At 41.8% G+C, this 25,650-nt stretch overlaps 1 protein-coding gene and 1 long non-coding RNA gene across 2 annotated transcripts in view; one reads left to right on the top strand and one right to left on the bottom strand.

The window, feature by feature from the left end:
• Positions 1 to 25,650, top strand: part of PACS1 (phosphofurin acidic cluster sorting protein 1) — a 171,620-nt gene that overhangs the window by 49,454 nt on the left and 96,516 nt on the right. The gene's annotated exons all lie outside the window — the stretch shown is intronic.
• On the bottom strand, positions 37 to 13,849 carry LOC129008392 (uncharacterized). Its single transcript, XR_008492541.2, has 3 exons — positions 13,584 to 13,849; positions 3,431 to 3,501; positions 37 to 1,244 (listed from the first exon to the last, which is right to left on the bottom strand). It is a non-coding gene; the product is annotated as an uncharacterized LOC129008392 (long non-coding RNA).

Genomic DNA, 25,650 nt, shown 5'->3' with positions numbered 1-25,650 from the left:
GCACAGCAGCTTTGGCAATACCGTCTAGTGGTGAACAAGACGGAACTGTTTCAGGCCATGGGCATTCTAGTGGGAAGACAAATATTTAATCTCGAATGGGCAAAATGCTGCCATAGAACAGGAGTGCAGTGGAGCATAATAGGAGCTCTGGACCTCGTCTGAACACATCAAAGAAGCCTTTTTTCTAAGGAGTGATTGTTTATTTAAGTTGAAACCTGAAGGATGTGTGGGAATTAGCTAAGTGAAGAGAAGGAAGAGTTCCAGGCAGAGAAAACTGTGGACATAGTGGATTTGGGCAAGTTACTCAGCTTCTTCTCTGCTTCAGTGTCTTCATCTATAAAATGGGAATAATATAACCTAGAGTTATATAGTTAGGGTTGTTGTGATCATAAAGACAGTATTTTAAGTCATCATCTTCTAATATTTCTGAAGTGGGGCATAATTGGTTCATTCAGGATAACTTCTGGGTCCACGTTTATGTATTGAATGGCTAAAGGTATGGATCTGCTTACTGCACTTTAACGTTGTTCTTTACCTGCTCTAAAGCCTTTCTTGCATTTTAATGACAAGAACGGTCTGTTTTGCCTTTCAGTGAGTTTGTTAATTATGGAGATCAAACTCTGCCTTTCATTACTGCGTAAGTCTCATGGTGTGCCAGACATCTTAGGTCAGCCTGTGTCATCAGTTAGAATGCTTTCACCTTCAAGAAACAGAAAAGCCAGCTCAATGACTTAAACACACAGATGTTTATCATTTCAGAAAACAAAAGTCTGGGGCAAGGGTGAGTCCAGTGCTGGTTAACTGAGCAGCCTGGCAAAGGCATCAAGGAGCCAAGTTCATTTTGCCCTCCTGCTTTGTCATCCTCAGTACAGGCTTGCCCGCTGGCTCCCCATGGTCTCAGGTGGCCTGTCGCAGTTCCAGGTGCCACAGGGAGACACCAGAACATCCCATTGAGGAGGAGGAACTGTTTCTTTCCATGTCTGTCTCTTTATTGATGAACATTTGGGTGGCTTCCACCTTTGGTCCATTGTGAATAATGCTGCTTATGAACATTGGTGAACAATGAATTCTTTTTAAAAATACAGCATCTGGGAGCTAAGCTATGAGGATGCAGAGGCATAAGAATGATACAATGGACTTTGGGGATTCGGGGGAAAGGGTAGGAGGCAGGTGAGGGATAAAAGACTACAAATTGGGTACAGTGTATACTGCTTGGGTGTTGGGTGCACCAAAATCTCAAAAACCTATGGAAATAAAAAATTGAAGTACCACATCAATTAATGCGTAGACCAAATCTTATTGCAATTAAATTTCTACTTTTAGCATCATTTGCTGCAATGAAGTTCTAGTATTTGAAATATTTTGAGCCACTAGCTTGCTGTTTAATGGGATTTGATCCCATAGTAAAGAAGATATAAACCAAATAAATCAAAAGGATCTTAGAAGTAATTTTATTCCATCCTCTATTTTGAAGATGTTCTGGATTCAGAGTGATTTTCCAGGATCAGAGAGCTAAGTCATGTTAAATAATTCGAAGTGTATGAAAATATACATTACTCACAGATTCAAGTAGAGTAACCAGGGGTGTCTTTTGCCTCTAGTCTTACTCTAACCAGTGTCTAACTATGCCTGTGTAGATAAAATAAAGTAGAAAACTGGGATAATTCAGGTATTCAAGTAATTGAAGAAAATTACTCCTGTTTAAAATATCTGGGCAGGCCGGGCATGGTGGCTCATGCCTGTAATCCCAGCACTTTGGGAGGCCGAGGCAGGCAGATTACTTGAGGTCAGGAGTTCAAGACCAGCCTGGCCAACATAGTGAAACCTCGTCTCTACTAAAAATACAAAAATTAGTCATGCATGGTGGCGCATGCCTGTAATCCCAGCTACTCGGGAGGCTGAGGCAGGAGAATTGCTTGAGCCCAGGGAGCAGAGGTTGCAGTGAGCCGAGATTGTACCATTGCACTCTAGCCTGGATGACAGAGCAAGACTCTGCCTCAAAAAAAAAAAAAAAAAAAAAAATGTGGGCAACTCTAATACTTATCTTTTAGGTATTTGCTTCAGTAGTCCACTTTATGTGTTAGTGTTCGACATTACTAGTGGGATTTTGCTTCTCATGCTCTATTTTCTGATTTCTATCACCAGTGGTTTCATAGTTGTATACAGTAATCTCTGGTTAGAGACAGAGGCAGTGGCCTGCTGAGGAACACACCAGACAGAAAGTGAGAGTTCCTTGTTTTGGGCTTTACTTTGCCCTTGACTTCCAGTAATCAGGGTGTTTCCTTGTTCTGAAACACGCTTGTGTTAGTCACAACAGGTTCACAACTGGCAGACAGGTAATCCCTGAACAAGTAAATCCCAGTGGAACCAGAAAACTAGGTCTTGTTTTCCTTAATTGGAACCTGACTTAGAATCAGCTATTGAACTGGGGAAAAAAAAAAAAGTGTTAGCCATTAGAAAATGAATTTAAATTACTGGTCTGTCCATATTTAGAATTTCTTGCAATCATTTCCACTGTATGTAACACTGAAATCCTTTGTGGTTGTCTGCTGCAAAAATGAATCTTTGACCCAGCAACTTTAAATGCTTTTGACACCATTGGGAATTTTGAGAATTGTTAATTTAATCTGCACTTGTCCTAGGTGGGGGCAGGGATGAGGGAGAAGTGATGTCCTTTTGCATTGGCAGTTATGCTGTTTGTAAGCAGAGGCTTGTGCTTCTGGAACTTATGTTTACTAGGGAGTGATTATTAGCATAATAAGTATCATATTCTAGCTTTTATTTCTGGAGGCAGTAAAGAGCCAGCCAAGCAGAGAGAAGAGTGGGAGGTGACTGGCAGCAAGGGCCTCGTTGCTATTAGTGCAACACTGCTGCAGGTGGAGGAGCCTTTCATCAAAGCGGGAAGAAGGGGAGGCCTTTTCTGCCTATGACTCTAACTTCCCTGCGTGCCTCATCTTTACAGGCCTGCAGTGAGGTTAGGATGCAAACGACTTTCTTTTCTTTCACATCCCAAGCTCATCATGGGTTCTGTCTAACTGATTCTTGTTCTCTTAGTAATTATTTAGCTGTCAAGCAGGGACTTGTCCTGACAAGGAGAACGGGAAGGCCCTCTGGTTCCTGTCTACACAATGTCTGTAGTCCCTTCTCTCAAAGACTCAGTGTTGAGACTCACGTCTCCCCGAAGGGAAGGAGGAGGCATTCAAGTAGAAACACATTTACGTCAACAGGTTTTCTGAACCCCCAGTGAATTTTGAGTTCTCAGCGCAACCTTCCCCTGCTTCACCATTCCTGTTTCTTCTCTGTGCCTCTGTTTTCCGGTTGGGGAAGTGGAAAGGATCCTGACTCTGGAGGAAAGTGGAGAAGAACCAGTGGGCCCAACTGCATCAAGGGCCTCCCCTCAGCAGAGAACCGCCTGGTCCTCCTCACTCACCCGTGCTGTCTGTGTGCAGGGCGCTCATGGGAGATGTTGAAGAGGTATAAGAAGGCTTCTTCTCTGTGTAACTGGGGAGCAGGACACACACACGAAGACAAGTGCATCAGGGTACGTTCAGTGTGTAACTTAAAATAAGTGACAGACATAGTGTGGTGGGCAGAACTGTGTGTATTTCAGACAGTGGCTCAAGGACTGCTTGTCTCTTTGTAGGAACACTGTAGGCCAGAATCAGTCTGTTAAATGGGAGTTGACGTCCTGTGACACTTTTCTAGATTAAATGGTCCTAATACTCTACAGTAAATGCTTTTATTTTTAGTTAGTTGAGGAAAAAGATGGTATTTTTCAAAAAGTGAGACAGAAAAAGGCATATGGGACATTATATGTAAGTCCTGGTATGTGTGCACACCACCACCTGTGAAGCAGCCTTGCTGCCAAAGTAGACCCCGCGTTTGATAAAACGCCTAGATCTTACTGTGTATTTATAGGAAATACGAGGGATGGAGAAACATTGTAAATGGCTTTTTGGGGATAGAATCAGCAAATTCCAAACTGCATTATAGGATAAACAGAACAGTTTTTTCAACAAATAAATCATAAGGGGAAAAGGTGAGAAAAAAGCCTCTATAGATAAAAAGAGATTGAAGAGATGAATGAACCAATAGTCATACGTGATTGATTCAGACAAAATAAAGAAAATGTGAGGCAATCTGGGAAATGTGGACACTGACTGATTATTTGGTGGTATTAATGGTATTAAGAAGTTTATTTTATGAAACAAACCAAAAAAGACAAGAGGAAATTTATTTTATATTGAATATTGACAACAAATAATTAAATTTAAAAAATGTGTTAGAGGAAATTTATTTTATATTGAATATTGACAACAAATAATTAAATTTTAAAAATTTGTGAAGTGTGAAAATTGTGGATACATTTTAAAAGAATATCCTTTAAAGAGACATGTATATTGAAATAGTTACATACGAAAAGAAATGCTGTCTGTGATTTGCTTCAGAATAACTCAGGCAAGGGAGTAGGTGGGAGAATCACCGACACAGGATTGGTTATGCATTAAACATCGTTGAAGCTGGGTGTTGGGCAAACTAGGCTCATTCTACTCTTCTACTGTGTATATGTTTGAAAATTTTAGAGTTAAATTTTAAAATTTAAGAAGTGAGTGAGGGCCGGGCACAGTGGCTCATGCCTGTAATCCCAGCACTTTGGGAGGCTGAGGAGGGTGGATCACCTGAGGTTGGGAGTTCGAGACCAGCCTGGCCAACATGGGGAAACCCCGTCTGTACTAAAATTACAAAAATTAGCCAGGCGTAGTGACACGCGCCTGTAATCTTAGCTACTCAAGAGGCTGAGGCAGGAGAATCACTTGAACCCGCGAGGCGGAGGTTGCAGTGAGCCGAGATCGCGCCACTGCACTCCAGCCTGGGCAACAGAGCCGGACTCCATCTCAAAAAAAAAAAAATGTGAGTGAGATATCTTGACAAAAGATGGAGTAGTGGTTGCCTGGAGCCTGGGTAAAGGGGTGGCGTGGCTGCAGAGGGGCACAAGGGATCTTTTGGGGTGATGGGAATGATCTGCGTCTTGGCTGTGATGATGATTTCATGGGTACATACATTTAAACTAATCAAACTGTTCATTTAAATGTGTGTATTTTATTGTATGTAAATTATACTGTAATGTCAATTTAAAAATTGATTAAAATTAGTAAGAAGGGGCCAGGTGTGGTGGCTCATGCCTGTAATCCCAGCACTTGGGGAGGCCGAGGTGGGCAGATTACCTGAGGTCAGGAGTTCAAAACCAGCCTGACCAAGATGGTGAAACCCTGTCTCTACTAAAAATACAAAAATCAGCCAGGTGTGGTGGCACGCACCTGTAATCCCAGCTACTTAGGAAGTTGAGGCAGGAGAATCACTTGTACCTGGAAGGTGGAGGTGGCAGTGAGCTGAGATCGCGCCACTGCACTCCAGGCTGGGTGACAGAGCAAGACTCCATATCAAAAAAAAAAAAGGGTTTAAAAAATATTATTATTATTATTATTATTATTATTAAAATAGAGACGGGGCCTAACTATATTGCCCAGGCTGGTCTTGAACTCTTGGGCTCAAGTGATCCACCCTCAGCCTCCCAAAGTGTTGGGATAATGGTGTGAGCTATTGTGCTTGGCCAGTAAGAAGGGTTTTTGTGTATTATACACATAGTGTGGAATCAGTAGTGTCAGAGGTGTGAGGCACCCAGCACTGCCGGGCAGCAAGGATTACCTGGCTTGTGCTGCATCTTTATTTTTCCCTTCACCTCAAGTTAACTTTATCGTTCATACTTCTGATTTTGCAGTAGTGTCTCTAATTTCTCCTTGCAGCTGTAGAGACAGCTTGAATTTTGTGATGTTTGTCCATGTGTCTGTCATCCAAAAGGACATGCATTTTTATGCTAGAATAAATGATGTTAGGAGGACATCTACCCATTTATGATAATTCTTTAAACATTCAATTGGCTACATTATAATAGTCAAGCACTAAGGGTACACCTGAGCTGAAAACAATTCAGCTGGATTATAATTTTGATTGATTTTCCATCCAGTCTACCAACCAACCAACCAGTCAGCCAGTCAGCATTTATTGAATGTATTCTTTGCACCATCCCCCGAGTTGGGTTTTGGGTGCATGAGGATGAATATGATACAATCCTGCCCTTAAGGATATGACTTTCAGGGTGAGAAGATAGCTGTGTATATGTATAATTTCAGCAGCATGACAAATGCCATGGTCAAAGTGGGTGCAAGATGCAATATAGTAGGCCACATTTATACATGTTGGCCTCCTCCCTCCCTCCCCTCTAGCCCCCTTCCTTACCTGGTAAGTCAAATGAACCAAATGTCAAGCAGTTTGGAAAGGAGATTTGAAGCAGAAGGAGACTTCCTTCTGCCCCTTTGAATCTGTTACTTTTTCTTCCAAATAAAAATGTGTTATTTTTACAATACCATTATATTGACATTGCAAGGGTCCCTGGTGTTTTTATTGTTTTCTGTTGTCACTTTGTATCTCTTCTCCCATTCTCATCCCACTCCCATTAGCATCTTCTCTGATGTGTTTAATATGTATCCTTGGATATATGTGTATTCTTACATGGTGTTTTCTGTAAATTTATATAAATAGTATTACATGATAGTTCTCATTCTGATCCTTTCTTCATTTAAAACTATGTTTTTCAGTTCTGTTGGTGTTGTGTTTATATGGTGCTTTTAACCACTGCATTGTATTTTTATTGCTCTGTCTACTGCATTTTATTTGCCTGTTCCCCTAGTGACAGACACCTTATTTGTTCTCCCTGTACCACAAATAATGCTCTGCGGGTATAGTGGCTCACACCTATAATCTCAGAACTTTGGGGAGGCTGAGGCAGAAGGATCGCTTGAGCCCAGGAGTTCGAGACCAACCCAGGCAATGTGACAAAAACCTCATCTCTACCAGAAATTAAAAACTTAGTTGGGCACAGTGGCATGTGCCTGTAGTCCCAGCTACTTGAGAGACTGGGGTAGGAGGATCGCTTGAGCCCAGGAGGTTGAGGCTGCAGTGAGCCTTGATTGTGCCACCACTGCACTCCAGCCTGGGCAACAGAGTGAGACTATCTCAACAAATAAAAGATAAAACTAAATAAATTAATAAGAAAATCCTCATATATGTCTTCTTACAAACTTGTACAAGAGTTTCTCTGGCTAAATACCAACAAGTATAATTGTTGGGTCACAGAGTATAATCATATTTAATTTCACTAAGTCATGCATGATTGCTTAATTTGTATTTCCACTACTAAGTGCAGTCCCTAGTATTTGACTTTAAAACTTTTGTGAGTTTGACAGGTTTCACATGTTATTAATATCTTTTTAAACTCACATTTCTCTGATTACTAATGAGCATGGCTAGATTTCTGTATATACTGGGTAGTCTTTGGATTTTCCTTTCATGAATGACCTGGTCATATCATTTTCCCATTTTTCCAGTAGAGTTTCTTATATATTGTAGCTATTAATCCTAAGGCAGTTATAAATGTTTCAGATGTCTTCTTCTGTCCCTCATCTACCTGCTAACTTTGTTCGTGGTGTCCTTTATTCAGCAGAAATCTTTTGTTTTAATTTAGACATTTCCTTTGGTTTTTCCATTTATGAAGATTTGTGCTTTTTGATGTCTTACTTAAGAAATCTTTTCTGGGCCAGGCATGGTGGCTCATGCCTGTAATCCCAGCACTTTGGGAGGCCAAGGTGGAAGGATTGCTTGAAGCCAGGAGTTCAAGACCAGCCTGGGCAACGTAGCAAGACTCCATCTCTATGTAAAAAAAAGGCATTATCCTGTATTTTCTTCTAATTAGGTTTATATGTGTCTCAAATTTACATCTCCAGTTTGATCTTTTCTCTGATCTCTAAATTTGTATACTCACTGTCTACCTGATAGCCCCACCTAAATATCTAATAGATATCTCAAACTTAGCATTGTTAAAATTTATTTTATCCCTTCCTCATTAAAAAAAAAAAAAAATCTGTTCCTCTCCCAATCTTTATTCATCTAAGTACACTTGTCCCTTGGTATCTCTGGGGGATTGGTTCCATGAGCAGCCCTCCACAATGGATACTGATATAGGTTAGCTGTGTGTCCCCACTCAAATCTCATCTTGAATTGTAATCCCCGAGTGTTAAGGGAGGAACCTGATGGCAAGTGATTGGATTATGGGGGCGGTTTCTTCCATGCTGTTCTTGTGACAGTGAGTGAATTCTCACAAGATCTGATGATTTTATAAATGGTGCTTTTTTCCTGTGCTCTCACCTCTCTCTCCTGCCACCATGTGAGACAGTCCATGCTTGCTTCCCCTTTGCGATGATTGTGAGTTTCCTGAGGCCTCCCCTACCTTGTGGAACTGCGAGTCAATTAAAACCCTTTCCTTTATAAATTACCCAGTCTCATGTAGTATCTTTATAGCAGTGTGAAAACGGATTAATACAGATACCAAAATCCACGGATGCTTAAGTTCCTTATATAGTGACACTGTATTTGCATATAACCTACACACATCCTCCCTCGTACTTTAATCTCTTGAATACTTACAATAGTTAATACAATGTAAATGCTATGTAAATTGTTGTTATACTGTATTATTTAGGGAATAAACAAGAAAAAAAAAGTCTGTACATGTTCAGTATAGATGCAACCAGCCTTTTTTTCCCCTAAATATACATATAGGCACATATTTCTTGAGATGGAGTTTCACTCTCTTGCCCAGGCTAGAGTGCAGTGGTGGGATCTCTGCTCACTGCAGCCTCCACCTCCCAGGTTCAAGCAATTCTCATGCCTTCGTCTGCTGATTAGCTGGGATTACAGGCACACGCCACCACGCCCAGCTAATTTTGTATTTTTAGTAGAGACAGAGTTTCACCATGTTGGCCAGGCTGGTCTCCAACTTGTGACCTCAAGTGATCTCCCTGCCTTGGCCTCCCAAAGTGCTGGGATTACAGAAGTGAGCCATGGCACCTGGCTTTTTTCCTAAATATTTTTGATCCATGGATATGGAACCTGTGGGTACAGAGGGCCGACTGTAAATGGTGCTGCCTTCCACCCTGTTGCTCAAGCCAAAAACCCCGGAGTCATCTTTGCTTCTTTTTCATGCTCTGCGTGTGCAATCTATCAGCAAGTTCTATACATTCTGACTCCAGAAAATTTCTGGAATCTGTCCTGGGCTCTTTATGGCCTCCTGCTGCTACTCTAACCCATGCCACCTGTCTTCGTATAGCCATTATTACTCTGCTTTGCAGAGTTTATTTGTTGCATTTATTCATTAAAGACTCTCACTTCAGCTTTATAGCTAGCTTTGCAAGATAGAGCACTAGGTCTGGCTAGCCATATGCTGCCAGATGGAGGAGCTGAGTTTCTTTCCTATGTTCTGCTCCTTGGCTTCACTAGTGGCCGCTGGAGGCATCACTGTGCACTGATGCTTGGGGCAAAGGATCTTGCCAACCTCGATGCAGGTCATTGGAACAGCTGATAATGTCCGTGGTTTATAATGTGATGTAGATCAAGAGATGTCATTGAAAGATTTTTGCCTGCCAGCAGGTCTGAGTCTGAAGACCATGCCCAGGCTGAGGTGGTGCTATCATAGCTCACTGCAGCCTCCGATTCCTGTGTTCAAGCTGTCCTCCAGGGTAGCAGGGACTATAGGCACATGCCACTACACCCAGCTAGCTTTTCAATTTTTTTGTAGAGATGGGGTTCCACATCTGTCGGTCAGACTGGTCTGGAACTTCTGGCCTCAAGCGATCCTCCTATCTCAAACCCCCAAAGTGCTGGGATTACAGGTGTGAGCCACCGCGCCCAGCTAGACTTTTTTGTTAAATATACCTTAAAGCAATGCTTTCTTCTTTTTTTCCCATCACAAATTTAATTATTTATAAAAATATCTAATGGAAAGAAACTGGATTAGCAAGCCAGACGGTTACTTGTCCTGGCTAAGTGTGATACTGGGCAAGTTGTTGACTTCCTTCTTCAGATGCCTGTGATACATACCCCATGTTTATTCTAATTTCTTAAAGATATGAGAACCTAGCTCTAACTTATGCATGAAATGCCTATTCCTGAGGCATTGATCACATTGTCATTGTTCCAGGTTCCTCTCTGTCCTCCCTGAAATCCCCATTAGCGTAATTCCCCACCATCCCCTTGTGTGGAGTCCACTGCCCCACTGTGCTGCTGCCCTCGACCGTTGTGAGGCCGGCTGAGTTTCGGAAGTAACAGGGACTCGGTGATTAAATTTTTTTCTTTTTCTTTTTCTTTTCTTTTCTTTTTTTTGAGATGGAGTCTCGCTCTGTCCCCCAAGCTGGAGTGCAGTGGCACAATCTCGGCTCACTGCAACCTCTGCCTCCCGGGTTCAAGTGATTCTTGTGCCTCAGCCTCCCTAGTAGCTGGGACCTACAGGTGCCTGCCACTACACCTGGCTAGGTGATGAAATTTCTTCAGCTTTCTCTGGCCCTCGCTACTTCTGGGATCCAAGTGACAGGCTACATATTGTTGCCATTTCTGATTTGGATGTACAAATATAGGGACAGATGGCTTTGTGTTTGTTTTTGATGTATTTTTTTTTCTCTCTTCATCTGGCTGTAAAAGCATTTCCAATGGCTTATAGTTTAGTATGTGTTCCCAAAGTGGGAGCAGCCTATACATACGGAAGTCCAGTTAGGTAGGGCTCCCTGTACCCTGGCGCCAGGGTGTTATTCTGACCGATGGTGCCCCCTGATGGCCAGTGTAGAAACTTGGTCACGGTGTCATCTTTTTCTCACCATCACTGAGGATTCCCTTCACTCCCCAGCATTTACTCACTTTTATTCTGTCTTGAATCTTAGATAATTATGCCTGAGATAATCCTTCTTATCTCCTCTTCGGGTTTCTTATTTCTTCTCTTATTTATTGCTCTCTTACCTCAAAAATATCTTATTTCAGCCGAGTGCAGTGGCTCACGCCTGTAATCCCAGCACTGGGAGGCTGAGGCAGGTGGATCACCTGAGGTCAGGAGTTCGAGACCAGCCTGGCCATCATGGTGAAACCCTGTCTCTACTAAAAATAGAAAAATTAGCCGGGTGTGGTGCTACTCCAGCTACTCGGGAGGCTGAGGCAGGAGGATGGCTTTGAACCTGGGATGTGGAGGTTGCAGTGAGCTGAGGTCACATCACTGCACTCCAGCCTGGGCAATATAGATAGACTCCATCTCAAAAAAAAAAAAAATCTTATTTCTTCTCACCACTCATTCTTTTCATTATATTTTGAACTAAAAGCTTGTCCCGGTAATGGCTAAAAAGTACTTAGTGGTGTGTCCATATCAAAAAGAAAGGAGGCCCTTGATTTTGAAGAGAAATTAGAAGCCACGCTAAGGACTCATGGTTGCCGTCTTCACGAGCTCTGAGATAGGTAAGGCGCACCCTTCAGAATCTTTATGGGTTTTTGTTAGCTCCTCAGCTTTCTCCAACTAAAATTGCTTTGGCTTAAGCTTTAGAACTCAATATAAATGAAAGTTCTTGATTTTAACTTTAGTTGATAAATTACTAGTATTACAGAGTGATTTTCTATGTGGAAAACATGCCAGCACTGTCACCCAGACACACTGTGCACAGGTTCAGCAGGTACCGTGGGTGCCTGAGGCCTGCCCTTGTCCCTGCTGGCCTCCTCTCCTGTGCTTTTTTTTTTTTTTTTTTTTTTGAGACAGAGCCTTGCTCTGTCACCCAGGCTGGAGTGCAGTGGTGCAATCTCAGCTCAATGCAACCTCCACCTCCTGGGTTCAAGCAATTCTTCTGTCTCATTCTCCTGAGTAGCTGGGATTACAGGTGCCTACCACCATGCCCGGCTAATTTTTGTATTTTTAGTAGAGACGGGGTTTCCCCATGTTGGCTAGGCTGGTCTCGAACTCCTGACCTCAAGTGATCCACCCCACTTGGCCTCCCAAAGTGCTGGGATTACAGGCGTGAGTCACCGCACCCGGCCTCCTGCGCTCCTCTTAACATGGTTTCAGACTCTGCCCAGGTGCCTTCCAGACTAGCTTCTAGAACACTGTCCACCTGTCAGTTGAATTATTGAGCTACCGATTTGTCTGTGACTTTTAGCTCATAATTGGACTGTCGTAAATGACGTAGATACGTAAGTATGTCCTACGGGTTATGTGGCTATGCTGCTGAGACCTCACACTCAACCCTCCAGCACTAATTCACTCTCTTTCAAAATTGTGCTTTTGCTTTCAGTGTTTGGGGAACCCAGGAGAGGAATGTGAAACAGGACTGCCCAATCCCGCTACCACACACACACACACACACACACACACACGCCAGGAATGTGAAACAGGACTGCCCAATCCTGCTACCACACACACACACACACACACACACACACACACACACACATGCCAAAAACCAAAACAAACCAAAATATTCCTGAGTGCAGGAGTTACGATTTAACAAAACCTTCATGTCCTCTTCCATCCCCACTCCAGAGAACACCCTACTTAGGATAAAAAGCTAGGAGTGATGAGCACCATGGCTTCCAGTCTTTATGGAGCTGTGAGAGCCCATCGTTATTTGATTTATTCTCCTATGTTTTCCAGAGTGGATGTAGTCTTTGAATAGAATTGCATAATTTTAGGGTTTTAAGCACCCTCAGTAATCGTGCAGTTTAGTTTCCCATCTCATGCCTTCCAAAAAACTTCATACAAGTTCACCCTCATCTACCCTTGGCCTCAGTGCTTCCACGGAACAAGAATTCAGCAGTTTTTTAAGCAGGCCCATTCCATTGTATGGACTGCACTGCCCGAATTATTAGTAAGTTCTCTATGTTCAGCTAAAACTTAACTCATGGGAATTTCCACCATAAGTCCTGATTTAACCATTTGTAGAAATGAATGACTCAGTTTTTTCACTCCCACAGAAGTGGTCTTCAGCTATTGAGGACAGTGCCCAGCCTCCATAGGCTCTCCAGCCTCAGCATTGCCCACTTTTCTCTTGGCTTGTTGGGCTTTTTTCTTCTTGATTTTTGGGGATTTTTGAAAATAGCCCTGTGTCTTGGATATGAGTCACAAATTGCCCCCCCCCAACCCTCATTTCGTCATTTGTCTCCAAGCTCTATTTCCATTGGTGTTTGCCATGCAGAATTTTTTCTTTAATGTAATAAAATGTAGCCTTTTTTAAAAAAATGACCTCTGGACTTCATGCGTTTGGAGTTTATTCATACTTAGAAAGGCCTTGTCCACTTGAGGCTGTTTAAAAAATACCCATATTTTCTGCTAGTACTTAAATGGATTTGTGTGAGTGTGTGTGTTTGTGTTTGTGTGTGTGTATGTACTTAAATCTTTTATGCACCTAGAATTTATTTTAAGATAAGATGTGAGGTAGGGGTTCAGATTAATTTTTTTCCAGCTAGCTGTCTAGTTACTCCAACATTATTGAATTACTCATTTTTTCCTGCTGTTTTGAAATGCGATTATATTAAATTCATGACACACTTTTGGATTTATTCCTAGAGTGTTTCATATGTTTTATTTCCAAGCAAACCACCACACACATCTTATACCTTCATTATTGAAATTTTTAACCTAAATGTAAAACTTGTTATGTGCTTACCTGGCATCCGGCCGGTCGGGATGGTCTGACTCTGCTCCCTCCTGCCTCACCAGCCTCCTCTTTTGTGCCACCTGCAGGTTAATAAGCATCTCTTATGTCGTTATCCAGGCCATTGACCAAGGGGTGACAATAATGTTGGCCATTGTTGGGCTGTCCTTTGGACTCCAGTGGAGAGCCATTACTCACTCTTTCCTATTTTAGAAATGCAGCATGATAGGTTAAAAAGTGCTTAGGGTTTTGGTTTCAGTTGCAGAACTAAATTTGAGCATCCCTTCTATTCATTGTTTCTCAGACTTTAATGTGAACAGGAATAACCTGAGAATCTTGTTAAAATGCAAATTATTTTTTTTTCTTTTTTTTATTTTTAGTAGAGATGCGGTTTCACCATGCTGGCCAGGCTGGTCTTGAACTCCTGACCTCAGGTGATCCACCTGCCTTGGCCTTCCAAAGTGCTGGGATTACAGGCATGAGCCACAGCACCCAGCATAAAATGCAAATTCTGATTCAGTAGGTCATGGGGTAGGCCAAGATTTTCCCCATTTATTTATTTAATTATTTATTGGACAGTATCACACTCTGTCACTCAGGCTAGAGTGCAGTGGCCTGATCATGGCTCACTGCAGCCTCAAACTCGTGGAGTGAAGTGATGCTCCTGCCTCAGCCTTCTTTGTAGATAGGACTGTAGACTTCTGCTACCGTGCCCAGGTAATTAAAAAAAAAAAATTTATAGAGATGGGAGTCTTGCCATGTTACCTGGGCTGGTATTGAAATCTTGTCCCCAAGCAACCACCCAAAGTGGGATTACAGGGTGAGCTATGGTGCCTAGCCAGATTTTGCATTTTTAATAAGTCCCCAGGCCATGCTGATGCTGCTGGTCCATGGACTACCCTATACTTTGCAGGACCAAGACTAGGGTGAGTCAAGTGACATGCCCCACGAAGTGTGTGAGGAGGCACTTACTGTCTTGGCACTTGCACACACCTGAGAGTAAGCACTTCTTAAAGTTTTGTTCCCTGGGTCCCTTGCTTGCCTCACCCTAATCACAGCCCTGATATTGTGTTTCTTATTATTGTTAGGCTTACTGCTGATGAACCTACTGAATAGGACTCTTGAGAGGTGAGCTCTTGCTGTCTGCATTTTTTTTTTTTTTTTTTTTTGAGACAAAGTCTTGCTCTGTCACCCAAGCTGGAGTGCAGTGGCGTGATCTTGGCTCACTGCAACCTCCACCTCCCAGGCTCCAGTGATTCTCCTGCCTCAGCCTCCTGAGTAGCTGGGACTACAGACATGCGCCACCACGCCCAGCTAATTTTTGTATTTTGAGTAGAGACAGGGTTTCACCATGTTGGCCAGGATGGTCTCAATACCTTGACCTCATGATCTGCCCGCCTCAGCCTCCCAAAGTGTTGGGATTATGGGCATGAGCCGCCGTGCCTGGCCGCTGTCTGTATTTTTAAACAGGTTACCCAGGTGACCCTTAGGCACACCAAAGTTTGAGAACCACTGAAAAAGAGAAGTTCTGACTTTTAGGATTAATTTACAGCCTGTTATGAAACCAGTGCTTGCAACCTGAAAACGTCATGCTACTGTTTACCTTTAGTTTTCATGATGTGCTTGAGATAGTGGTGGCTAAGCCCGAAATATATAAATTTTTAATTTTAATGTTTGTGGGTACATAGTAGGTGTATATATTTATGGGTCACGTAAGATGTTTTGGTACAGGCAGGCAATGCATAATAATCACATTAGGGTAAGCGGGGTGTCCCAACTCAAGCATTTATCCTTTGTGTTACAGACAATCCAGTTATACTTTTTGGTTACTTTAAAATGTATAATTAAATTATTTTGTACTATAGTCACCCTGTTGTGCTAGCAAATACTAGGTCTTATTCATGCTTTGTAACTGTTTTTTTTTTTTAATCCATTAGCCCTCCGCACTTCCCTCCCATCCACCCCCTAACCCCACCACTACCCTTCCCAGTCTGTGGTAACCATCCTTCTACTCTTTGTCTCCATGAGTTTAATTGTATTAATTTTTAGCTCTCACAAGTAAGTGAGAACATGTGAAGTTTGTCTTTCTGTGCCTAGCTTATTTTATTTAACATAATGATCTAGTTCCATCCATGTTTCATCCATCCATCCAAAGGATCACATTCTTTTTTGTGGCCGAATAGTACTCCATTGTGTATATGCACTGCATTTATTTATCCATTCATCTGTTGATAGACACTTGCTTTCAGATCTTGCCTACTGTGAATAGGGCTGCAGTAAACGTGGGAATGCAGAGACCTCTTTTCTATACTGATTTCCTTTATTTGGGGTATATACCTAGCAATGGGATTGCTGGATTGTAAGGTAGCTCTATTTTTAGTTTTCGGGGAACCTCCAAACTGTTCTCCATAGTGGTTGTAAAGTTGCAAATATTGATAGTAGTTACTCAAGTGGTGCCAAACTACAGGAGAAGGCCTGCTTGTATTTGACAAAACCAACCTTTACCCACCTACTGAATCTGATAACGTGGCTTTTGCTCAAAATCCAACTCTGATGTGGTAAAAACCTTAATTGAAAGTGGACCATAGCTCAGTGCTTCTCAAACTCTAATGCGGGTAAGAATCTTCTGGGTATCTTGTTAAAATGCAGATTCTGATTCAGCTGGCCTGGGGTGGGACTTATAAAGTCTGCATTTCTGACAAGCTTTTAGAGGGTGCTGAAACTTTAGCTCTACAGCTGTGCTTGCAAACCAAGGAGATTTTTGACTGAGCCGTAGTTCGGAACTTTTTCCTAATGTATGAGAGTTTTGGTTAGGAATGTTTGGAGAAGTTATTCATGGATTTTACTTCAGCAGACAGGGAAAGATGCTTTGTATCTGCGTGACCTGCCTTGTTCACAAAAGCCAGTGATGGATTCCCAACCGTGGACCTCCCAGACTCAGGCGTGACTTATAACTTGTACTCTGCCGTCACGGTGCATGGCTGAGAGAGGGATGCCCACTGGGTAGAACTCTTTGTTCGTTTTTTTAAATGTGTGAATAGGCAATACATTTACAAGGTTCAAAATTCAAAAGATGTAGAAGGAGATACACAGTGAGTAGTGTCCTCCCCTTAATTCCCCATCTGCTCAGTTCCCAATTTTCCTCACCCCTCCAACCCTGCCAAATTAATAAAAGTACTTTATTAGTTTCTTGTGCATCTTTCCAACTATTTTTATGTATATACAAGCAAACATAAATTTATTTATATATAATTATATATAGTGTCTCTTTCTCACCTTAAAACAAATTAATATTAACATACTATGGACATTGTTCTGCACCTTGATTTTCTTTTTTCATGAAAAAATTAATCTTGGAGATCTTTCCACATGTCCACGTGAAGAGCTTTTTTTTGTTTTCTTTCAACAGCTTTATAGTATCTTATTGTATGGATCTACCATAATTTAACTAGAAACTTATTTGCTGATGGACTTTAGATTGTTTCCAATTTCTTGCTGTTAAAATGCAAAGAATAAATTCACATTCGTATATTTTATGTACATTACACATTTTGTTTTCTTTTATTCAGCAATATTCTATTTTATGAAGTCTTAAAATTTTATATATCTTGAACTTTTTATATGTTTAATGAAATGTTATTTTTATATCTTTAAGTTCTCCTTTGATGAGTTTGGAAGGCTTTTTCACATTCCTAATGTTATTAACACAGAACAGATTAAATATATTTGTATGCATTTTTCCTTTTTTTTCCCTAGAGACAGAGTCTCGCCATGTGGCCCAGGCTAGAGTGCAGTGGTGCAATGAAAACTCATTGTAGGCCAGGCACTGTTGCTCACACCTGTAATCCCAGCAGTTTCAGATGCCAAGATGGGCGGATCACCTGAGATCAGGAGTTTGAGGCCAGCCTGACCAACATGGTAGAACCCCATCTCTACTAAAAATATAAAAATTAGGCGGGCATGGTGTTGGGTGCCTGTAGTCCTGGCCACTCAGGAGGCTGAGGCAGGAGAATCACTTGAACCCGGGAGGCGGAGGCTACAGTGAGCCGAGATCACACCACTGCACTCTAGCCTGGGCAACAGAGTGAGACTCCATCTCAAAAAAAAAAAAAAAAAAAAGCTCATTGTAACCTCAGACTTCTGGGCTCCAGTGATCCTGGTGCCTCAGCCTCCTACGTAATGGGCCCTACAGGTATGCGCCACCACACATAGCTATTTTTTGTTGTTTTTTGTGGAGATGCAGTTGTTTTTTGTTTGTTTTGTTTTGTTTTTTGAGACGGAATCTCACTTTGTCACCCAGAATGGAGTGCAGTGGCGCAATCTCAGCTCACGGCAGCCTCTGTCTCCCGGGTTCAAGCGATTCTCCTGCTTCAGCCTCCTCAGTAGCTGGGATTACAGGCGCCCACCACCACACCCAGCTAATTTTTGTGTTTTTAGTAGAGACGGGGTTTCACCATGTTGGCTGCTGGGCTGGTCTCAAACTCCTGACCTCAAGAGATCTGCCCGCCTCGGCCTCCGAAAGTGCTGGGATTACAGGCATGAGTCACCACTCCCGGCCAGAGATGCAGTTTTGATATGTTGTCCAGGCTGCTCTGCTGGGCTCAACTGATCCTCTTGCCCCGGCTCCCAGAGTGCTGGGATTATGGACATTGTTCTGTACCAATGTGTGCTGGGTGTGCAGTCACTGCCCAGCTGGGCTGCATATATTTTTTCCAAAACCCAGGTAAAATGTGTTCATTGCTTAAGAATCAGCATTTTTTTATTTTTATTTTTATTTTTTTGGGTGAGACGAGGTCTCACACTGTCGCCCAGGCTGGAGTGCAACGCTGCGATCTCAGCTCACTGCAACCGCCACCTGATCCTCACACCTGATCCTTCTGAGTAGCTGGGACCATGGGCACTTGCCACCATGCCTAGCTAATTTTTTGTATTTTTTAGTAGAGATGGGGTTTCGCCATGGTGCCCAGGCTGGTCTTGAACTCCTGAGCTCAGGCAATCCTCCCACCTTGGCCTCCCAAGGTGCTGGGACTACAGGCGTGAGGCACTGCGCCTGGCTTATCAGCATTTTATCAAAAAAAAAAAAAAAAGAGGAAGGAGATAATTGCGTCAAAACCTGATAGTTAGAACTTTCAATTTAAGCTGAATGGGAGTGGGGCTCCTGAAAAAGAAGGTTCGTGACCAGCCTGGGCAACGTCTCTACTAAGAGAAAAAAAAAGAGGGAAGAAGGATCAACCTGCTGCCATTTAACACTGCTTCTCCCAGGAGAGCAGCCCTGTGAGGCTTGGGTTTCTCTGAATGATGTCTTGGGTTTCAACACTGTCCCCTTACTTGTTAGCCACCTTCATGGAAAAAACTCACAGTCCATGAATACTTGTCATCTCGCGTGCCATTACTGGGCAAACAAAATGAATCACAAGCTGGGGCTTGAATAGAAATTCCATTATTTACAGACAGGTCAGATTAATCTATCTAGGAAGGACAGTGAAAGAGGCTGTTTTTCCTGATGGTGCTTTTTAAACTGCAGTCAGGTGGTGCTGTTAATGAAAATGCCAAAAAGAAAGAGTGATTTCCCTCCTAAGCAGTATTAGATTATAGTGTTGTCAGGAGTCTTGCAATTGAATTACCTTTTTGTAATCAATTCCACCTTATCAGTTAACTCTACTTGTAGTGGACTGCTGGCTTCAAGAGACTGAGTCTGGATTATTTAAAACTTCTTGCTGTAAAGGAGACATCACCTGTAGCATCTCCCCTTCCCCAAGTGGAGCATCCCCTGTTGGAGCACTTTGGAGGCTGCAGTGTTATGAGCTCTGCCCTGGCTGAGAAGGGTTCTGGAACAGGTCCGAAGCCCGCAGAGCAAAGGCTTATCTGTCTGCTTGATGCCAATGTGCTGTGGGTTCTCCAGAGGCTGGGGCTGGTTGCTTCTGAATCCTTGTTAGTATTGTTACTGCACTTCCCATTCGCATCTGCCTGTCATGTTCTACCACTAACCCCCAGGAAGAAATGAATGGGAAATTTAGTTTGCCATGATTTTTTCCCTGATTTAATATATGGTACTTAGTTTGGGGAAGCCATTTGCTGTTTAAGACCTTCTTTCTTGTTTTTTTAAGACAGAGTCTTACTCTGTTGCCCAGGCTGGAGTGCAGTGGCACAATCTCGGCTCATTGCAACCTCTCCCTCCTGGGTTCAGGCGATCCTCATGTCTCAGCCTCCCAAGAACCTGGGTTTACAGGCACACACCACCATGCCTGGCTAATTATTGTATTTTTAGTAGAAATGGGGTTTCGCTATGTTGGCCAGGCTGGTCTCCAACTCCTGACCTCAAGTGATCTGCCTGCCTTGGCCTCCCAAAGTGCTGAGAGTACAGAGGTGAGCCACTGCACCTGGCCCCTGTTGAAGACTTTTGTGAAACAAAGCATTTTTTAAAGTTTCGTAAGTAATATTGGAATTAATTTAGAGTGGACTGTGTGAAGTAAATGCTTTGTCACAAACTTAACGGTGTCAACATGGTAACAATATTGAAAAATGCTTTTAATTTTGTGAGGTGCGTATTCATAGAACTAAGAGTCAGAAGTTCTTGAACCTTGATTCCTGTTTGCCTCTTACTGATAATGGACTATATTTAGCCTTTTCTTGGGTTGGGTCCTTATCAAAGAATGAGAAGACTAACTAATAGTAACAATAATATGTGTTTGCTGTATGACAAGAGCTAGCCAGGTGATTTGCAGTTTTAGTAGGGTAAGGTACCGCAGTATGACCATTTCTATAACAAAAAGGAAATGTATCATGTTGAGAGAGTAAACAAAGTTTTTTAGAGAAGAGGAAAACAAATCTTGAATTTGTTATTTGTACAGATATACATAGAAGGCTATCAGGGCTGTCTGAGTTTTCTTTCATGTGTGAGAATGAAGGAAAAACTTGCTCGAGGTGCTTAGATAAGACTTGAAGGAAACACAGGCATTTATTTGGTTTATTGTTAGATCAATATAGAGTTGTACAGCAATCTTTTACATTTTCCACTCTCAAGACCTAGAAATGCATGGTATAATAGCTTAGAAAGACAACTGGTGTGAAGTATGTTCATTATTCTTTTTTTTCTTTGAGATGGATCTCGCTCTGTTGCCGAGGCTGGAGTGCAGTGGCACAATCTCGGCTCGCTGCAACCTCCACCTCCCAGGTTCAAGCAATTCTCTTGCCTTGGCCTCCCAAGTAGCTGAGATTAGAGGCATGCACCACGACGCCCAGCTAATTTTTTGTATTTTTAGTAGAGATAGGGTTTCACCGTGTTGGCCAGGCTGGTCTCGAACTCCTGACCTCAGGTGATCCACCCACTTTGGCCTCCCAAAGTGCTGGGATCACAGACGTTAGCCATCGTGCCAGGCCTGTTCATTATTCTTGATGATCTCACATTTGACTTACAATGCACTTTTATGTCATGTGATGGGGTGATACGTTTGAAGATGAAAGAGGGCATTTAAAAGTAGCTGAGGACAGAATCAGAACTTTAGTAGTTACAGTGAGGAAGTCAAAATCTCTCCCCATGAAACAACAATAATACCAGACAAAATTGTTAAAAGCAACAGTTTCAGGGCTCTAGAAATAGAATAAATGCAAGAAATAAATGGAGAAGCATTCATCCAAGAGAAACTGCCAAACTTCAGGTAAGAACAATGGGAGTCTTTGACATCCTTGCCTAAATGATAGGGGGTTACTCCCATCCCCTCCTGCCATTGGTGTAGTAGTTCTGTGAGGGTAGAGCAGGCCCTGAAAACTAAAGCTTGGCTGCCAGAGGGAATGCACTTGATTTGGTGCAGGTGAAAAGCCCCCGTCCGGTGGCATTGACAGTGAAAGTAATGACCCTCAGTAGCAAGAGAACAAGGAAGGCCAACAGTTCTGGTAGAGAGAGAGCTATCCCAAGTGGGTCAAGCAACAGACTGGCAAACTAGCCCAAAACTTAATTAACAGAGATCCTGGAAATGAGACAGTTATAGAGGAGTCTGAAGGGCTGTGCACACATTTCTGGCTGACTTAGAAGCCTCTGCACACATGCAGGTAAAACTAGAGAGATCCCATGGTATCCGTTTGTCCCTGGTTGGCTGGGTATCTGCATGAATGTATAAAGGAATGCGACAGGGCTGATCCGAAAGGAAAAGTGGGGTAGACCTGAAAACTGCTTGAACTTTTTGCTCCCTAACCCTGCACAGACCCATGGGCAGAGATTGGAAGCCTAGCAGGCTCAAGAGATGCGAACACAACCTGTAACCAATCATTGCCTGATCACTAAGCTGTGTGTTAGCAAATCAGGCTTAAAAATAAAAACAAGAATTTGAAAAGAAAAACTGGAAAGAAAAGAAGAAAAGAAACTGAGTAGAGACATCAAATAGCCACACATCACAGGGGAGACAGATTTTGTAGATTTAGTCAAGGCAAATTACTAAAGAAATAACACACATGAAAAATTACAGTTGAGAGTTGCTACAATATATTCTCTAAAACATCTAGTTTTTTAAAATTATGATTATGTCTGTAATTTATTATGGTTATGTCTGTAAGGAATGGCTACAGAAAACAAACAAAAAAACAAACACTAATGGGACAAAAAAACAGGAAAGGGTTGTTCATATTCAGGGAAGATAATCAGTCAATAGAAACTGTCTCTGAGAGAGCCTAGTTGTTAGGTTTAGTAAACAAAGACTTCAACACAGCTATTATAGATGTGTTCAGGAAATACAGGAAACTATGTATGTCAAGTTTAAATATTTAAAGAAATGTATGATGACAGTGACTCAATAAATCTCAATAAAACAGAAACTATAAAAAAGAACCAAATGCAAATTCTGGAGATGAAAAATACAGTAACTAAAATTAAAAATTCACTACAGGAATTCAACATGAGATTTGAGACACAGAAGAAAGAATCAGTGAACTTAAAGATAGATCAATAGAAACTGCCAATCTGAAGAACCTGAGAGAAAAAAATGAACAGAGCCTCAGAGATCTGTGGGACAACATCAGGCATACCAACACACACGTCGCAGAATCCTACAAGGAAAGGAGAAGAAAGGGCAGAAAAAAAATGTATGAAGTAACAGCCAGAAACTTCCTACATTTGATGAAAATCATGAATCTATGAAAACTTCAAATTGGATAAATATTGAATGATCCACACCTAGGCATATCCTGGTCAAATAATTGACAGGCAAAGACAAAAAGAGGCCGAGTGCAGTGGCTCACGCCTGTAACCCCAGCACTTTGGGAGGCCAAGGTGGGCAGATCACTTGAGGTCAGGAGTTTGAGACCAGCCTGGCCAACATGGTGAAACCCCCATCTCTACTAAAAAATACAAAAATTAGCTAGGCGTAATGGCACATGCCTGTAGTCCCAGCTGAGGCAGGAGAATCACTTGAACCTGGGAAGTGGAGCTTGCAGTGAGCCGACATCATGCCACTGCACTCCAGCTTGGGCGACCAAGTAAGACACTGTCTAAAAACAAACAAAGAAAGACAAAAATAATAAGAATGTCTTGAAAGCAGCAAGAAAAAGATAATTCCTCAAGTTTTTTATTGTAACAGTATGAATGTTTGCTGACTTCTCAGCAGAAACAGTGTAGGGTAGAAGGCAATGGAGTGACATATTCAAAGTACTGAAAGAAAAAAAAACAAAATTTTTATATCTAGCAAAAGTATTCTTCAAAAATGAAGGCAAAATAAAGACATTCCTAGATAAACAAAGACTAGGAATTGCTTGCTACCAGATCTACCTGAAAGAAGTTTTTTTGACTGAGAGGAAAATTCTGCCAATGGACAGTAATTCAGATCCATAAGACTAAAGGAAGAACACCAAAATTGCCAAATATTTGGGTAAATGTAAGATAATATGTAAAAATAGCTGAGGCTCAAAGTAGTAAAGAACATTCTCTTGGTAAGAGGAAAATGATAACAGTGGAAACTTGGGTCAATTTAAAGGAATAAAGAATGCTAAAAATAGTATGTAGGTAAACATAACAAATTTTCTAATGTTGTAAGTTTTCTAAATGGTAATTGACTGTAAAAAGCAAAAATGATAACAATGTATTATGGAGTTAAAACATGTAGAATAGAGAGTAAAGGGGTGATTCCTGGAGGCTGGGAAGGGTAGGGGGGAGTGGGAGGGAAGTGGGGTTAGTTAATCGGTACAAAAAGAAAGAATAAGAGCTAGTATTTGCTAGCACAACAGTGTGACTATAGTCAGAAATAATTGTAATATAAAAATAACTAATATATTGTCTGTGACACAAATGATAAATGCTTAAGGTGATGGATACCCCATTTACCCTGATGTGATTATTATGCATTGCATGCCTGTATCAAAGCATCTCAAATAACCTATAAATATATACACCTTCTATGTACCCACAAAAATTAAAAATAAATTTTTAAAATTTAGAAATGAAATATACGGCCATAATAACAAAAAACATAAGGAAAAAAAAATACCTGAGACTCTCTTGTAGTTTGTTGAGTGTAATTGGCATAATCCTTTTGAAAGCTAGTTGGGCAGTAGCCATTAAAAATTTACTTTTTAAAAATTAATTATTATTATTATTCTTTTTTGAGACAGAGTCTCACTCTGTTGCCCAGGCTAGAGTGCAGTGGTGTGATCACAGCTTACTGCAGCCTTGACCTCCTGGGCTCAAGTAATCCTCTCAGCTCAGCCTCCCAGGTAGCTGGGACTACAGGCACACACCAGCATGCCTGGCTAATTTTTGTATTTTTTATAGAGATGGGTGTCTCGTGAGGCTGTACGCACACTCCAGGCCTCAAATGATCTTCTTGCCTCGGCCTCCCAGAGTGCTGGCATTACAGGTGTGAGCACCACGCCTAGCTTGCCACTAAAAATTTAAATGTTTAGTCCTTTTGACTTAGGACTTTCAGTTTTAAGAACATATAGAAACACTACAATAACTTTGTAATAACTAAAAACTATAAAAAAGTCAAATGCCCATCAGAAAGGGACTGATTAAGTAAGTAGTATATTTATTTTTACTAAATATTATAACCATTAAAAGGAATGAAGTCAGGCCGGGTGCAGTGGCTCACGCCTGTAATCTCAGCACTTTGGGAGGCCAAGGAGGGCGGATCACTTGAGGTCAGGAGTTCAAGACCATCCTGGCCAACATGGTGAAACCTCTTCTCTACTAAAAATACAAAAATTAGCTGGGCATGTTGGCATGCGCCTGTAATCCCAGCTACTTGGGAGGCTGAGGCGTGAGAATCGCTTGAACCAGGGAGGTGGAGGGTGCAGTGAGCCGAGATCGCACTACTGCACTTCAGCCCAGGTGACAGAGTAAGGCTCCATCTCAAGACAAAACAAAACAAAAAAGAATGAAGTCACTATATATGTTTTAACATGGAAAGGTGTCCGCTTAACTGTTGCTAAATGTGATGCATTTGGTCGAAAAGAGATTGAGCAGCACAGAAGTATATGCTCAAATGTATGTGTGAGCATGTGCACATGCACACACCCTTTTTTTTTATTTTTTTATTTTTATTTTTTATTTATTTATTTATTTATTTATTTTTTGAGATAGCGTCTCCCTCTGTCACTCATTCTGGAGCGTAATGGTGTGATCTTGGCTCATTGCACCCTCCGCCTCCTGGGTTCAAGCAAGTCTCCTGCCTCAGCCTCCCGAGTAGCTGGGATTACAGGCGTGCGCCACCACACGACTAATTTTTGTATTTTTAGTAGAGACGGGTTTTCACCACGTTGGTCAGGCTGGTCTCGAACTCCTGACCTCAGGTGATGCACCTGCCTCGGCCTCCCAAAGTGCTGGGATTACAGGTGTGAGCCACCATCCCCAGCCAACACGTGCTTTTTTTTCTTCAGACTTTTAATAGTGATCTTCTCTGGTGATTTATAGGATTGTTCCACTTCATTATATATTTCCAAAATAAGAGTTTTTCTTCTACTGTGTGTTTCTACTTTTTCTACTTTTCGAACTATTACTTTAAAAACAAATATTTTATAAACATATACATTTTAAAAAGTAGCTCATAGCATAACATTAACTTTGTATTTGAAATTGTGAGATTAAATCAAGTAC

This window comes from Pongo pygmaeus, chromosome 9, assembly GCF_028885625.2.
Source record: "Pongo pygmaeus isolate AG05252 chromosome 9, NHGRI_mPonPyg2-v2.0_pri, whole genome shotgun sequence".
In the NCBI taxonomy this organism is placed as follows: Eukaryota; Metazoa; Chordata; class Mammalia; order Primates; family Hominidae; genus Pongo; species Pongo pygmaeus.
The sequence above is the reverse complement of the archived record's forward strand: the minus strand, read 5'-3'. Positions and strand labels throughout refer to the sequence as shown.